At 37.9% G+C, this 16,117-nt stretch overlaps 1 protein-coding gene across 4 annotated transcripts in view; it reads right to left on the minus strand.

The window, feature by feature from the left end:
* FIGN (fidgetin, microtubule severing factor) overlaps positions 1–16,117 on the minus strand; it is a 106,228-nt gene that overhangs the window by 50,588 nt on the left and 39,523 nt on the right. Inside the window, exon 1 of one of the 4 annotated variants that reach the window (XM_010406877.4) lies at positions 15,369–15,452. The exons of the other annotated variants lie outside the window; for them this stretch is intronic. The gene's annotated coding sequence lies outside the window, so the exon portion shown is untranslated. Of the gene's footprint in view, positions 1–15,368; positions 15,453–16,117 lie in introns of those variants that run through there. 4 annotated transcript variants of the gene reach the window in all.

Raw genomic sequence — 16,117 nt, forward strand, 5'->3', positions numbered from 1 at the left:
CCCTGCTGTCTGGAAAAGGGGAAAATAATTCCCATTATTATGAGGAAGACTCAGGATGCTACAGGCCAGTCAGTCTCACCCTTGTTCCTGGCAAGATCTTGGAACAGATCCTCATAGACACAAGGCTAAGGCACATGGAAAATAAAGGGGTGACTGATCACAGCCAGAATGGCTTCACTAAAGGCAAATCACATCTGACAAATTTGGTGGTCCTCTACAACAGGGTTACAGCACTGATGGAGAAGGGAAGAGCAACTGACTTCATCTACGTGGACTTGTACAAAGCATATGACACTGTCCTGCATAACATCCTTGTCTCTAAATTGAAGAGTCATGAATTTGACAATGGAACACTTAGTGGATATGGAGTTAGCTGGATAGCTGCCCTCAAAGAGTTGTGGTCAACAGCTCAATGTCCAAGTGGAGACTAGCGACAGATGGTGTTCCTCAAGCACTGGTACTGGGGCCATCAAGGTTTCATGTCTTTTTCAGCAACATGTACAACGGGATCGAGGGCACCCTCAGCAGGTTTGCTGATGGCACCAAGTTGTGGGGTGTGGTTGAGGTGCAGGAGGGAAGGGATACCATACAGAGGGACTTTGACAGGTTTGAGAGGTGGGACTGTGTCAACCTCATGAAGTTCAGCAACTTGCAACTGCAAGGTCCTGCATGTGGATTGTGACGATCGTAGGCACAAACACAGACTGGGCAGAGAATGGATTGAGAACAGCCCTGAGGAGAAAGACTTGGGGGTGTTGGTTGATGAGAATCACAGAATCATAGAACCATTTAGGTTGGAAGAGACCTCCAAGATTGTTGAGCCCAACCTCGACATGATCTGGCATGTACTCTGGGAGCCCAGAAAGCAAACTGCTTCCTGGGCTGCATCCGGAGCAATGTGGCCAGCAGGTTGAGGGAGGTGATTCTGCCCCTCTACTCCACTCTTGAGAGATCCCATCTGGAGTACTGAATCCAGTTTTGGGGCCCACAAAGAAAGATGTGAAACTCTTGGTAAATGCTCAAAACGTTTTCAAATTTAAGTTGTGGCTTATAGCAAATTTGTAACATTTCAGAGTGCAACAGAGAGCATTACAGAAATGTAAATCTCATTACTGGTTAATGCAGTGTCTATAAGCAGCAGACATAATTAATAATTGAAATAATATATACTGCTGATTCACAGTGAAAGGTAAAAGCCCTACTACACATAGCTGACAGAACAACAGATACTGCTGAAGACAGGAACATTACACATTACTACTGAGACTTACAATGCCTTCAACTGAAGACCAAATCCTAGCTAGCTAGAAAAGGATAATATTAAAGTTCAGATGTATCTGAGAATCCAGGACAACATACTATAATCCAGCAAATAATATATAAACAAATGTTATTCAAAAGCATTAGCTTCTCTAGAGACTCATAACATACCAACTTGCTGTCCTTGTTAATGTTCTGCAGGTATTGCAACTGCTCTGTACTGGAAGCTCATGTCATAGGTTCTTTCACCAAACGTTTCAATATTATGAATTATAGCTCTTCCATAGCAGTCCAAAATATTACTGCTTATTTGCCAAGGCCCTGGTGACGATCCTCGACTCCAGGAATCCTTTCAAACAGTTTTGCACTTTCTGGGCGTAAGTTAATTATGGGGGGAAAAAGAAAGATGCTTTATTTTATCTGCACTATTGTTGCAGAAACAGCTCTCTTTGGCTGTTAAAACACTGAACTTCCCGAAAACATACCAAAAACCCCAAGAGATGCTGTCTCTGTGCAAACATACACATGCAAAAATCAGTTCTATTTGCAGGAAATAATGAGAGAAGAATGACATATTTTTAATAGAATATTTTCTAATAATATAATTGTTAAAATGAGGGGATGGGGGAACCCACTCTCTAAAATCAATGGAATAACAATCTTTCCCTTGGACCCACAGTTTATGCCTTCAAGTTACAAAAACAAAAACCCTGGAGAACTGGCAAAAAAAATTATCACATTATTGTTGGCACCAAAACAGAGGAACTTTTAATCTATTTCAACTGAAATCATATGATCCAGTAGCCTGGGGGAAGGGCTATTAATAGCAGTCAGAGCAAAGAGGAAAAGACAGCAGCTTTCCTCAGCCCAGAGCAAGGCAGCAGGTTCTCTGCAGCTATTCTACTCCTTCCCCCCCAAGTGCATGAGGCCAGTGGGATGGGAAGCCCAGCGGCAGTGGGCTTGCAGAGGCAGTACCGGGCACCTGGGCTTGGCAGCTTCTGACAGCCACCCCAACTACAGCTACAGCCTCACATCGCAGCCCTCCCAATGCCAGCTGACCCCACTTTTGATCACAGCACATTCAGAGAGCTTTTAGGCTACTTCTGCAACACACTGTGTGTTATTGTGCTCAGAACTGAAGAAGACAACAGAGACAGCACTGTAACAATTACATTGGCTATGAGTAACTCCCTATCTCCTACTTGGTATTGATAACGTATTCCTTTAATGAAGGGCAGGAGAGAAGGAAAAAAACCCACAAAACAACTAAGGAAGATGGAGAAATGGCTTTCATCAACAGAAATGCATACATCAGCCAACAAGCTGAATAATCACAAAATGGGGGAAAACCCTGATCCAAGCATTAATAATTCAATTAGTATTCATTGAAATAACATTGATTTTAATTAATCTATTTCACATCACTGTTCATATCCTATGTGCTTTCTATTACATCTTAAAAATCATTAGTGTATGAGCCTGCTAAATACGCATACCTTTAAAAATAACAAAAGGGAGACATTAACTTGCTGAATGAACATTTTAAAGCCTCAAATAGCCAATAAAGAAAAATGAAATGTAATTGCTTGTCGCTCTGCATTACTAATATGGAATACACTAGTATGTTGCCAGCTGTACTACATACATAATTTGATTCATTGGAACTTCAGTATATTAAAATATTGGTAAAAACTGCATTAGCCACTGAAGTATATTCTTACCAACTTGTACTTGCACAATACAATAGCTGGCACTGTTCAGTGACTGACTGAAGCAAAACACTTCATTTATCTTACTGCTCCACTCTGAGCTCATCCAAAATACACAGGAACAAAAAAAGTACATGTTTCTGCCTGCAGTAGGCCCAGCAGATCAATAGAGAATATCTATGTCTATCACAGAGCTTTGCTGGAGATGATGTGGAACAAGGCATATTTTTACAGGAAACTCCAAGAATCACTGTAATTCCTAAACTCTGTGCACCACGGCAAGCCAGAGCCAGTGAGCACCAACTTCACCTCCTTACTTTAGGACACAGTTTCTCTTTTTGATGTTGGGCAATGCTGATATTCTGGCCTTGGCTCTTTGGCAGGGTACCTTACCAGTGACTCCCCACCAAGTTGGATAGAAGATGAAGAAGAGAGATGCATAGGCAAATGTAATTTGATAGAGAGCAGCAAGACCAGTCTGGGCTGTCTGGTGTATTAAAATGATTTTATAAAGAGATGAAACTAAATATGCTCCTCTTTACATTCCCCTGCCATTATGTTTTACGTCATAACGATACAGTGAGTCCACAATTATAGTTAATTTTGTTTTTTTAAGTTTAGTTTAGTTATTTTTGCAATATATTGAGGAAAATTCTGACTTTGGATGCAGACTGATGTTTTTATGTCTGGCTGGGTAACTACAGAGATATGACAGTTCAAATGCTTGGTCTCTAAACAAGGGGTTTTGCTACCTATAGGTCTCTAATTAAGCTCAGTCAATTTTTATTAGTTTCCACAGGTTCAGATTTCATTGCAAGGCAATCAAAATACTTTAAATCTTTTCACTGTCAGTCATCTGTCTTTGCCTAAGAGTCTTTCACATCACAGCTTTTACCTCATTCTTGAACAATGCTCATACTTGTTCTCTTAATTGATACTTGTTTACACTAACGATTTCTGCTATGTGTGAAATACTTTCATGTGTAAAATAAACTGTAAGTAGCATTTCTCCATCTCCACCCCAAACTCATTATCTAAATGCTACAGGTTATTCCACATTTCTATATACACAGAACACAGAAGTGCTGATTTTCTTATTTAGTAACAGTTGTGGTCACCTTAGGTGTGCCAACAGTTCAGAAAGGGCACAGGCTGCCACTGCACATTATCACAGGATAATAGGACAGAAGAATTTACATTCCAGATATCTTTCAAAAAAATACCATAATTGGCTTATCAACAGTACTCAACCAAGTGCAACATAAAGCTCAGGCACAAGCTTATTTTATATATGCATACCTATCCAATACATATGTGTACAGATAGCCATCTACATCTTTTTTTCCACATCATGTGCAATATTGAAATAAATTCTGTTTTCCATTGGCATTACACACCTTGTATCAGCCTGCAGCATGTAGATATAGTAAACACTATCACTAAAGCACAGAAATCTTTGCATTCCGCCCCTGTAAACAACCTCAGTGCACTTCAGTTTCCACAGAAGTACGTATTTGTTAAAGCTCTTTTACTGAAAAAAGAAAAACACTAATAGCACCATGGGAGTTTCAAGAAAGGCAGGCAAATTATGATCACATTTACCATCTAATTTGCTCTCTGAGGCTTGTTCAAACAGTGCAAACATTGTGCTCCTCTTCTTCATTTGTTCTGACAAGCAGGATGACAACTAATCACCATCAAGAGCTTTCCCACTCTCCAGGCCCCCGTTCTCTGTTTATTCAATTTGATGCCTTCCAACCAAAGAAACTGTTAGTCTTCACTGCCACCCCAACTGAGAAGGCCAGCTCTCCAAGGCCAGATTTCAACTAGAACTCTTTGTAGGGTGTGAATCCATAGTGCTAAGCAGAAATAAAACAGGCTCTTTCTGCTGTGCAGTGTGTGATACCACCAGCAGTGGGTTCTGTGTAGGTTGACAAGAACACCTAAGGGAGGCAAATAAGGTTTTAGACTGGCACATAAAAAGGAGACAGAGGAGAGGAGAGACATCCTTTACCCTCTTCCTTCATTTTCCCCAAATGACAGTTCTGTGATCTACCAAAGCATTGCCATGCATGCCTTAAAATATAATGCAAAAACAATACACCAAATTAAAAAAAAAAAGGGGGGGGAGGGAGGGGGCAAAAAAAAGCTTGGAGAATACTGGAAAGTTACTTCAAGAATGTCTGTCCTTTGACAGATCTTTTCTTGAAAACTGTTGCCTTGATAAGATTCAGCCACACAATCAAATTCCCTTGGCTTTATGAGCTAAGCCGGTGTCATTGTCCACATGTCCCCTCTTCACCCAGAGCTCAAGCAAGACAACACAAATTGAAAGGAGAAAGGACTAAGCCATATTACCTCGCACACCCATTGGGCTATAATCGTACACAGTAGGTATCATTCCTTAGCAAATGCATAAGCCATAAAAGATGGGCCACCTGTAATGAACCTATAACGTGAAAATTACATTGAAACATTGATATTTAAAGACGTAAAAACCATGTATGTGTATGCAAATAAGGACTCACTACAATTCAACCTTATTGATCAGAGGTCATCTCAAAACCAGGCAATATATTAAGCAACATATATGGCATAAATGATTACGAAAATTTTCACTGCTTCAACTGTATGATATTCTATTATTTCTAATAAAACAAAGGAAATGATGTTAACGGGCACTTGGCTAACTCCAGACTCCTCAATTTTAAGAGATCGTGAACTTTGCATCGACCAAACCTATAGCAAAAATTCTTTCTTTTGCTTCATAAGCATTTCAAAAATGCAGCGAGGAGTTACTTGATAAAAAAGTACACCCTCTTACCATGAATCCTGTCCCTTTACCTTCAGATAAAGCCTATCATCCCAGCCAATGTCACCAGTATCGCTAGCCAGCACTACTGCATTAGTCAGCTGTACAAAACAGTGACATTAGGAAGCCACCTAGCTCGAACTTTAATATACTTTTTGAAAGGTTTTTAAATGTTTTCCTGGATCTTGCAATCCTTCTGCTTACACACATAATTAAACAGTCTGCACTAGAATACATTTTGAGCCAGGGATTGTTCATGAAATATTGTGAAAACTTGTTCTAATACAAAGTGCATACACGGCTGTAGTATTTCTTTCTAAAAGTTCGCTCTTTTTATAAATCCCTACTCAGGAAAAGATCTAGAAATACAGTATGACAAATGCAAATATCTTTAGAGCCTCATACACAGCAAAGAGATAAAACAGGCCATGTATAACCCACCACTTCTTAGACAAAACTGTTTGAAACAGAGAGGAATTTTGCAAACTAAAGACAGCAAAGGTTTCTGTGAAAGGCACAATAAAATTCTTTACAAAGAAGTTGGTATATTCTTGGGAGGGACAAAGAAGGGGAAAAAGGCTGTTCCCCTTATTCCTGCTGCTTCCAAAAGTACTTGCAATCTCTTTTTCTTCAAAAATATTTAGGGGACAGGAACATTAAGACTGTTGTCACTGCCTTCAGTATTTTCTCTATTACAATGATAAATACCCTCATGGCAGCAAGAGGTTCCCCCACATCACTCTGCCATCCATGGAGTCTATGGACCAGAGAGGTGGACTGCCTGATCTAATGATAAATCTGGCAGCCTAATGGATTTTAGATTAGACCAGTCCACTCTCATGTCAGTAACAGTCTTCAATAACTGTCTGAGTCTGAAGATGTTCCGTGCTGAGCTACTTTCTCCAGATACTTCATACGTAGCTTCTACGGGCTCTAATACTTATATGGTCCATATCAAATTCAGAGGTGCCTTTTCCTTTAACCATTACTGCTGTTTTCTAGTGGGCTCATTTGTGATTTTAATTTGTAAAGATTAAGCCACCATCCCCAAAGATGCATGACACTGCAGAGCTACAAAACATGAGTTACGGATTTCTTTCAACACTTCACAGCATTAACTTTGAGGATCTTAAATTTTGCTTTTACATCAGAGATAGGTATCTGCAGAAAGAAATCAAAAGGAAGCCCAAAAGTATCTTTCTTTAACAATTAGTATCCTGTGCAACTTCAGCGATGTCAACAGAAACAAGAGGGAGGTAAATCAGTGTGTGTTTTTGGCAGCTTTCCCTTTTCTGCCAATTAGAACAATTAGACTCTAAATTTCACATTGAGCTAAAAGAAACTAGCAGTGTTGTATTGGTAAAATGTTAAAGTAAATAGCACTTGCAGCATTAATCATAATTGCAGTTTCTCAAGGTATTAATATCACATTCCCATTGGCTCATTTTCCCATGCTTACTACAGTGAATGTATTTTGATGAGTGACATCTGCTTTGTCTGTGCCAAAGGAGAGAGTTGGGTCTCAGCTGCTAAAGCAGCAGGCTGCCAAAACAGTTGGACTCACCATTCCTAGAGAAGCCTTCAAGTGCTTCTGGGAAGCACTTGGGTACAGAGGAGTAGAGCAGGTGGGAGGAAATAGTAAGAAGACAACTGGCTTCAGACATTCTTCCCCAAGTGGTGGGGAGAAGAGAGCAGGGTACAGAGGTGGGCAAAAAGATAGACTTGGACTCCTAAGGAAGAAAACATATCTGAACCCTTTGTTGATCTTTACATGGCTCATAGGGAGTATGTTTTTAAAAGTATTATAGCCATGACAAGGCTCTTTGTAACAAAACAAAGACTTTCTTGATGGGGAGGCAGGCTGTGCTTCAGGAATGGTACTCTAACTAATTTCTAACTACAGCCACTATGTTATAAACAAGCACAGACTGCAAGATTTTAATGTTATTTAATGCTAGCTGAAGATGACAGGATAGGCAAAATTCAGTTAAAAATGTAAGCAATATATTTTGATGTGTAATAATTTCCCCTTAAAATAGTTTCAGACAGATGCTTTTTCAATGCTGTAGATGTGCAGACGATACTGTCAAACATCTGGTCTGTCCACTCCTAGCTCTGCTGATCTCTTTGAGGCCAGCTCAGACTAAATCCAGGTGTTTCCAGCAAATGCCTCTCTGTGCTGCATGGGATCTGAAATGGAAAGTCCTTTGTGAGAAGTGGAAAGCCAGAGACACTGTGGCAGTACACGGGAAAGGAAGTAGTTCTGAGCAGCCACAGACCACTGAGAGCAGTTGTTTATGAGAAGTTTAACTCAGAGTTCACTGAAGTAAATGAGAATTTTGGTACCAACATGGACAAGACTTTGATTGTCCCTAAAATTCTTTCAAATAGACAAAGCCAGCTGACTTCAGAGAGCTTCATCATTATGCTTCAGATGCAACAAATCCTAGGTGGGGCTTGAAATCATTTTAGATTACAGTTTTAAGTGGAAGTCTTCTGTCAACTTGTTTTTCCATTTAAGGGCAGGTTTCCTTATAAAAAGTATTCTCTTCCATTTGAACATTGCGTGAAAACCTGTATTTCCAATGCACTGTAATAAGTTTTTTACAGCTCAGTAGTTTACTAGGAATTAAACAGCCCACACCCTTGCAGTGACTTATACACCACGAATAAGGACATGTAAGTACAGACTGAAGCAGAAAGGAGTCAAGCAGTAAGAAAACTAGGAAATACAAATATTTTACCTTGTCTTACTGTCAGCAGATTGTTTTCAGAGGAACCAAAAGCTACACAAATACAAAACAAAATACTAACAGTTCTTATCTGTTGTCAGTACTCAACATACCTGAGGTAACTATTTAAACAAACATTAACAAGTGAACTTAAGTAAAATGACATCTTGCTTTTTCTTTTGGTCTTCCAAAATGCCACATTAACTTCTTATACAGTGGGCCAGTCACAAGAAGCCACATCGCATAAGATAGGAAGGATTAACTTCTGTTCAGCTACTTGCACAGCATGTCTCAAAAGCAAAAATAACACCCCAAGTCTACCTGAAGAGAGAAAAACATATTTCTGTCTCTAGAGGAGGCACTACTGTAAGTCATCTGCCAAACCACACAGGTTGTCAGTAAAGCCAGGGCAATAGCAGCACATCAAATTAGAATACCATGGCTGCAGAACCACTAGCCCTGCCCATATGAACATTACTGCATGCACATGCTCATCCAGGACTGGTCAGTCCAAAGCACAGTCTCACCGTTCTTCCATTTTTAAGTTGAAAAGCTAACTAAACCTATATTGTACAAAAAAATCCTCTGTAGGACATTTTTTTTCCCTAAGTTCAATAAGAAAAGTATTGTATCAAGTGGCAGTAGCTAGGTAGTCTTTACTGGGCTCATAAAAGATTATGATTTTGCCCTACTCTCTATCTAAGTGAATTTCTTAAAATATCATTTTTAAAACAGCACTTTTTCTTCTCATGATAGTGTTTCTTTAATACATTAACTTTCCCACATCCCATACTTTGATGGTTCGGCAATTTTCTAGTTCATTTTAAATCATTTTTTGACAAAACAATACCAACAGTTCAGTAAGTGTCCCACTGCATTTTGCAATTTACGTTTCCTTTTGAAATACCCTCTTACTGAATAGCTTTAGCAACTAATAAAATTCTTCAATTTCAAAGCCAAAAGAATCCCATTAAGTACTAAATTCCTGAAGAAGGGGGAAGGACTTCCCAGTGATATTCACTGTTGATAGGAGATTTTGGACTTAACACTAATAAAGCTTTTTTAAAACCAGTAATACATTGCAATTAACAGCTTTCATGCATAACCTACTGCATGGATTTTTGTACATTTGATGCTTTGACATACAGATAAGTACACATACTTGTAGATACGAGCACACAGGTATGTAAATATATAACTGTGGATATATATGTAAGTATATAGTGATACATATACACAGACACGTATATACGTGCAAATCAGCCACTGTTGTTAATTTCCTCTGTCTGGCTAAGCAATAATGAACAAAAGAATATAGTGGAAAGTCCCCATGATGAAATGAAATATATTCTTATGTGATTGAGAAGATGCAATAACTAAGCTGAGTAGAATCCTGGTGAAGGCGCATAAACCTTGTTAACATAAATTGCGTGTGCTAACAGTGAAGTGAACTGCTAATAGCATCACTCCCAGTCTGTGATTTATGGTAACTTTGCATCACTGACACTATGGTAACAAACTTTTATAAATTATGAACTCCTATTGCATTCTCACTTTGGAAAAAAATACACACCCTTACAAAGAGCACTTGTCTAAAACTAGGGACATAAGCAGAGCTGCAGATCCAACTTTTACAAAAATTCATCCCACTTAACTCCTAATAACTGCCCATCCGTTGGAGACAACCTTTCCCACCTGAGGTGAGAGCGATTTTGGTCTGCTTCAGTATAAAGCAAAATACTTTAGGTTAACTTTTTCTTTACTTTGGCTGTGCTAGCTTTCTTCAGCTTCCGTTTGAGAGAAAAAACTAATGGTTGAGGACTGCACCTTCTACAAGAAGTAACTGGACTTTTGCAAGAAACAAGCCCTGCATTTTAAAATCAAGTTCTGTAAACCTTTCAAATAACGTGTTTTGATTCTAGCATGGACAAAGAATGCTTAAACTCTCTCTAGCCTTAAAATTTAATACTAAATACATCTTTACAGTCCATATGGTATTATTTTCTTTAAACATGGGCTAATTAGTTTTTTATTAAATATTTGTGTTAATGAGCAAGGTCAGCTTCAGAATTCCTAGAAAAGGGCACCAGAAAAAGCCACTTAAAGAACGACACCAAGAGAAGGGTATGATAGACATCAGATTTGAGAGGGGAAGGTAGGTATGTTTAAATTGGCTTCAGTCTCTTCCACTGGTAGTATTTTGGTGAGTGGAAATAACAGCTACAGAGATTTCTTACTTCACTACCATTTATAAGATGTTTTGGTTGTATGAACTACATAAATATATGAACATGTATTTTCATAAACAATACATATGATAGAGTCTTAAGTTTAATTTATTTCATGAACAGAAATGTTTGTCCCTTTACTCTAATCCCCATTATCCCAAAGACAACTATATTAATAATTTCAGTTTGGTTATTGTCCTGGTAAATCACAGAATTACAGAAGGGGTAAGGCTGTAAGGAGCCAGAGTAAGGTACCACAATATTTATGTTACTTATGCTAACATAAATATTGTCATCATTTCTATTTCTTCTAGAAAGGATAAAATACCTGGCTACTGAATAACAAAGATGTTTCCAATTTCTCTCATCATTTGAAGCAATTTTTTGTAAAAGAGAAAAAATTTGAGAACTAAAATAAATCCTGTGAAGAGTCTGCCTTAGTGGCACTCATTTTAGAACTGACTGCCTTTGCACTTGGATTTATAAATGCTAATTATCAAGGTCATCACAGATTTGTGTGATATTTTAGGTTTTCTCTCTGCTTTTCTATTAACCTGAGAAATAGAAGTGTTCTTTCTAAAATTATTTTGCTAAAATTCTAGAATATCTTAGAACTATACTAGAGCTGCCTAGACACTCTCTTCAACAATTTCCCTTTCTTAATTTTCAGAGGTTACAAGAATCAATTGCTGTAGCAACTGCACTGAGAAATTAAGATGCTGCTCCCCATAACTAATATGTCCCTCCATTGCAAAATTTACTTTCCAAAGTATTAGTATCTTCTTTGGAAAATACCCACATTTGTTTTCCTATTAATTACGGTATTTGCAAAAAAAAAAAAAAAAAAAAATAGAGTAATTCTCCTGCCAGAAACATTCCTGAAGTACCTTTAACATAACTATGAAATCTAACTTCAATCTAGACCTGGGCATTCCTTATGCCCACATTTTACCAGATAATTCTGGCTTAAGGTCTCCAGAATCAGTGACAGGTGGATCATCTAACTAAAGCAAATATCTTTGGGTAAAGCTAAGCCAACAAAATGACTTTCACTGCTACTGCAGTGGGTTACCATTTGGGAAAGGGAGAAACTAATGAAAACTTTCCCACGCATGCCAGGATCGTCACTGACACAATGATAATTGGCTTACAAGAGGTGATAAGACTACAGACAAATGGTAATATCATGGCATTCACCTTTGTGCTGTCCTCCCTTGTGTCTTTATTACATCTGTCCAAACAGGTTATCTGCAGGAGTGATGAGGAGGTCTCATTTTGGAGAAAGATACAGAATAAAGTGGAGATCTCATGTGCATGTCAGGTGATTAAGTCTCACTGCATACACTGTCATACAGTGGGTGGAAGATAAGTAAAACATCCCTCCAAAAATAGAGAAAATATGGTGCCCAACCAACTTTCACTTCCCAAAATAACAAATAAACGAGTGAAATTCTACATCTGCAGAACAAAGGTGCCAGCAAAAGAAAAAAGTAGTCAGGTGCTTTAGATATCAACTGTCTCTGAGCGCAGGATACTGATATCACATACTCGTTTTCAATAAATTCAATTGAAGGTATTGAATTATTCCAGAATTTGAAGAATGCTGTTCTCTACACTTGTGTGACAAAGCAAAACAAGTGACATAACTGTTCAAACTGAAACTGGGGAGAAGTGGATTTAGAATTTTCTTGGATTGAAAGAGACAACCAGTGCAGTTTAGTGGACATTACTGAAGGCAAGAATAGTCTGATGGAAAGGATGGTCACTTACAGAAGCCATCAGACTTTTAACATTAGAAAGAATTCAAAATATTACTAGAAATGTTACAAGCAGCATTGACCAGTATAGAAATTAGAAGCTGAAATTTAACAAAAACACATCTTGGAATTGTACCTGCTTTGACAACTATCATGTGGATATATACAGGTTAACATGCAGGGGAAAAAGGCAACAATTGCATGATTTTGCAGATGTTCAGCAAAAACCCACAGAGCACGTATGGTAGGGACAAAGAAATAAATGATACTAGGACCACTAGAAAAGAAAAATTATTCAGAGAAGTAGTAAACACCTCCATAAAATTTTTTTTTTTTTGGCACTATCTTCAACCAGACAACTTTGATGATATAAAAGATACAAAGATTTTTATTTGGGTGATAGTATTTTAAACAGGAGTTGGGTGAAAAGCAAGAGAGCATGGCCAGAAAATTCTGAGCAAGAACCTGTACTTCCAAAGGCTAAAGATAAGCAAACATGTTATGTTCTAGAGAGCAGAAACAACAAATCTAGGCCAGAAGTTAACTGGAGAAGCTGATTTCATGGTGAGGTTGTCACTGACTGGCTCTACCAGACACACAACAGGTATTATGATGCTACGGAATGAGCTCTGGAATGAGGAACACACGTAAAGAACTGGTGATTTACAACCGATTTACAACTGTTTCTAAAGAAAATCTTTGACAACGCAATCAGTGTTATATCTCTTAGCTAGTATTTGCATCAGAAACCCTTCATATTTTCTATGGGGGTGTGAGTGATAATATTACTGGTATAATGACCCTACAATGGTATTATCTAAACATAGAAGTAATAAAGCTAAAAAATACCTACTGAATAAATCTTTACAACTTCTTGGTATTGAAAGGAACCCAGAATTGACTAAAATGGGTCTTAAGCTATCTCTGTCTTTTGCTAAAAATGCTCAGCAAACTTTCCTTCCTTCCCAGGTAGATTTTTTTTTTTTTCCCTCTTCCAGCAGTGGAGGATCTGCAAGCTAAGGTCAAAGCTCAAAAAGCTTCAGCAGTTGTAGACACTTTCTAGAACACTGGACAAAATTTAATTGCTAAAGCTTTTGTTCAGAATGAAACAAACTTAGAGGAGTACCTACTCCCCATATCGCCAAGGACGGAATGTTCAGTGCAACATGGGTATTTCACAATGCACATTTATTAAATGTGAAAACTCTTCAGGGGCTGAAAAAATAACTCAGATAAGGATGGAAATACCCTGAACTGGCCTAAAGTGAAAGGCCAGAATTGGAATCTTCAGAGTTATCCCATATGCCAAAAACTACAGTGAGTAAGTCAACACAGGCAGTATAAAATATTGACACTGCAGATCTAAGTAGGATAGATTTGTTTATATTGCTTGGAAAAAAAAAATACACTTCTTTTAGATTAATATTCTCATTCTGCTGAGGCAGCAGCTCCTAATAAAATGACATCTAAGCCTGTGATGGTGTATATGCAGTAGTTTTACGAGATATAGCACTGCTGACAGTAATATCTGATAAAGAAAAACTTATTAAGCAAAAGTATAAGTTGTTCTAAGTAACAGAGCAATTTAAAACTTTTATTCTCAAGACTAATGGATTTAATGACAATAATAATGTAGATACTGAAAAGGGCACCTATTTAGATTCCAGTCCATGTTATGACACAGCAGTATCACTACTTTCTTTAATCAATGCAGGTAACTGATGGCAATTTTTAAAGTGCTACCAGAAAACACATATCAAACAAAATTAATAGATAATAATAACTTACAATATTATTAATATTATCACTTAAATGGGAGACTAATATTATCATTTATTTAATGGGAGGTTCCTTCTCATTGCCACTGTATATAATGCTGTCTGTGTCTTCATAGTGGGAAACTTTAGTTGCAAGCCTTAAAGAATGCAAGTGAAAATACTGGAATTGCTGGGTTCTGTAACATGGGAGGAATAGGGCACCCTCTTTCAGTTTCCAAAAGGAAAAAGATAAGAGACATCAAATTTACCCTTTTGCCTAAAGAGACCTTGGGCAAATAACAATAATGCAATATTTAGACAATTGAACATCAAAACACCATGCAGGAAAAAAAATGGGCTTTTTGGTTTTGCTTAATACTGGATTCAACTTCTTAAGTATAAATAACAGCACAAAACATCTGAAACTCTAACTGGATTAACTAATAGAATTCATTATTAGATTGGTTGTGTATAACTTGAAATTATGTTGAATGCTAACTTGCTTTTTTAGCAGAACTGTTACAGAACCTTGGAAAGAAATATCATTGTGGACCGAATGTCCAAGTTTCTAAACCTAAGAACCAGCACTATAAAAGCTCTTCTCCTTCAAGAAGGAAGTGTCAGATAAGGTGTAATTTTTGAAAGCGACTGATCAGTGATAAACTCATTTTCCAGACTGCTGTGCACTCTTCATCCATTGTCAAGGATGTGGCATTGGACTCTGTCTTCCGTCAGAGGAACAACACTCCTAAAATTATAATTTACACTCATTCAGAAATGAAATGCAGGGTTTATTACTCAAGAGCCTGGCAGCTGAACAGCAATATGCAAGATCTACCCTGTGAACAGTATGTACTGTAGGCAGAATTGTTAGAATGAAGGAAGACTAAAGATAAAGCCAAGACTCCTGGTGAGATCTATCAGATGCTTATTAGCACAAGAGATTTCAAAAGCTACATGACAGAAGGGATAAAACAGCTGAAAATAATCTCAGATAGTGTACAGTCAAGGAGGAGACACAGAAATACCAGTGCTATGTGTGAATACAAGCTAAACATTTGTAAAAGCAGTTCAGCAGAACAAATGATGTAAAAAGAAGACAAAAGTACTGACCTACTTCACAGCTCTTCGTGTTCCGACTACCTCATACAAGCTTTAAGGCTAACAGTTCATCTTCATCCTCATTCATTCAAAATCATCATCCAACTTTCCCTTTCTCTTCATCTGCCAAGAAACCTGCAAGGCGATTATTAATGTAATGCAGTGTGGAAAAGCAGTTGAATGAAACAGTGTCACTGCATTCCAAGTATGGTGGAAATCTCTTCCAAGAATCTCTATCAAGTCACCTTTGATATTTATAGTAGGTTTGCAGCTCCATCTCCCCAGTTAGCAAACTTCTGTGCATATCTACTGAAGAGGAAAGAAAGGGAAAAAAAGTGCCTTTGCCTGAGGATAAATGAAAAGCGATTTCAGTTATGGTTGTTCTCGACAGCATCTGGTGTGATAGGAACTTGCTGAAGACCAAGTTCCCGGCAAGATCCACAGGGAGAGTGACCTTTGAGCATAACTGTAGTTTTGTTAGGATGTTAATTAAAATCCATATTGATCCACAGAGGAAAGTACACAATAGAAAATTGGGATATACTATGTCTGGTGCTGGAAAGCCATTCATAAGAGTACTCAGGCTCCACACAAAACACAGGGGTATCACTGACACAATAAAGGGCCCAAAAACTAAATAAGTTTCATGGCCATGACACTTACTATGCTCACTTGAAAGACGAGGTGGGGAACTATGATTCTATTCTAACTCTGCATAAAGCAGAGAGTAGATAAAAAATGGGACGTGTACTACTTGTTTA

This window comes from Corvus cornix, chromosome 7 (assembly GCF_000738735.6).
Source record: "Corvus cornix cornix isolate S_Up_H32 chromosome 7, ASM73873v5, whole genome shotgun sequence".
NCBI lineage: Eukaryota > Metazoa > Chordata > Aves > Passeriformes > Corvidae > Corvus > Corvus cornix.